Below are 1,824 nucleotides of genomic sequence, written 5' to 3'. Positions count from 1 at the left end.
TGTGTGTGAGTGTGTGTGTGAGTGTGTGTGTGTGTGTGTGTGTGAGTGTGTGTGTGAGTGTGTGTGTGTGTGTGTAAACTATTTGATAGTTAATGGAAGAAAATTTAGGTATCTTCTTTTTGATATATTCATATAAAATTTTTATAATTTTAATTAATCATCGAAACAATTTCAAAAATTTAATAGTTAATTAAATCTTTTAAGTAAAAATACCAATTATTGTATTTATCATGGCAGCCAAAAATGAACATTCATTAAACTCTTTGGAAAATTTTTTATTAATTATTTTACTTTAATTAAATACTTGAGAGAAGTTTTTCAAAAATATTGCTTAATTAAGACAATAATTAAAAACCTTACACTTTTTCTTTCTGAAACTTAATGTATTTAGATTTCATCCCTAACAGATTAAGGCTGCAAAGCTTGTATTAAGACTTGCTTGTTGCTGCATCAGTACTAACATAGTATTTGTCAAGGCCAGGTTGTTCCTGTATCAGACTAGATGTAACTGTACCAAGACCTACTTGTGGTTTATTAAAACCAGCTTATGTATGTGCCAAGATCTCGTGACTGTCTCAAGATTAGTTTGTGAGTATACGAGTCAGGTCTTGATTAAGACTCATAGAAGCTCTAAGCACTTAAAAGACTTTGGTACCCCCATATATATGTGTAATTCAAGATATAAACAATAATGAACTATAACATAAATCTATATTTTTTCAAAAGGAAACGCAACTAATAGTAAGCTTGAAAATAATCTCTTTTTTATGTATTACCATTTTATTAGTTTTTGAAGAGTTTTCCCTTACGTTTTTTAATTGTGAAGTCTTTGATCAGATCCTCACTATGATACCATGAACTCAGTATCTACCTCTGGGCCAAACATGCTTTTCACAGAATACTAGAAGTGAACAACACTGCTTGTATGAGGGTGGCGCTCATTTACAAACATTACATGATGTCAAGACACAGGTACATACAAATACACATACTTACACACAGTGACATAAACATACCCAATGTGCTTCTTTCAGTTTCCATCTACCATATCCACTCACAAGGCTTTGCATAACCAAGGACTATAGTAGACAGCACTTGCTCCAGGTGCTGTGCAGTGGGGCTGAACCTGAGACCACATGGTTACAAAGCAAGCTTCATTACCACACAACCATATCCACGCCTATCTGTGTTCTATACTTCTTAGTTTTCTGAATTAGACTACTTAATTAGTAGCACAGTAATTAAGAAGTATAGTGATGATATTTGGTTCTGATGTCTGTTTATTATTAGTCCATAAATAAATGAAATAACATTATATCGTACTGTTGTAATTGTTATAATTATTTATAACTAATTGTTTATTATTTAGGCTTAGGGCCAGCGATTTTGAAAGACAACCATCAAGGTCAGTACTTGACTCGTACTTTATATTATTATTAACCCCTAAAACGACTAAAGACAAAGCGAACTTTGATGGGTTTTAGTATTTTAAATTCATTTTCTCTTTGTCTGTTGTTTTATTCTAAGCAGAAGTGTAACCACTCATATCACTGAACAAAGCAGTGCTGCAACAAAATTTACTTTCAAAATTTGCTTTTCGAAATGTTGCCAAGGGCTAAAACGAAATGTAAATGGTTGGGAAGCCCTTGTACTGTAGCCTAACATTGCTAATTAATTAATCAATTAACTAATCCTCTGAATGAATATATATTTTTATTATGAATTATTTTGTATTTATTTGATGAACGATTTTCGTCTGAAATGATGTTATTGAAAGGGAAACAAATGATATTGTATTGGAGTCACAGCATCCATTTTAAATCA

The sequence above is a fragment of the Octopus bimaculoides genome, chromosome 20 (assembly GCF_001194135.2).
Source record: "Octopus bimaculoides isolate UCB-OBI-ISO-001 chromosome 20, ASM119413v2, whole genome shotgun sequence".
In the NCBI taxonomy this organism is placed as follows: domain Eukaryota; kingdom Metazoa; phylum Mollusca; class Cephalopoda; order Octopoda; family Octopodidae; genus Octopus; species Octopus bimaculoides.
The sequence above is the reverse complement of the archived record's forward strand: the minus strand, read 5'-3'. Positions refer to the sequence as shown.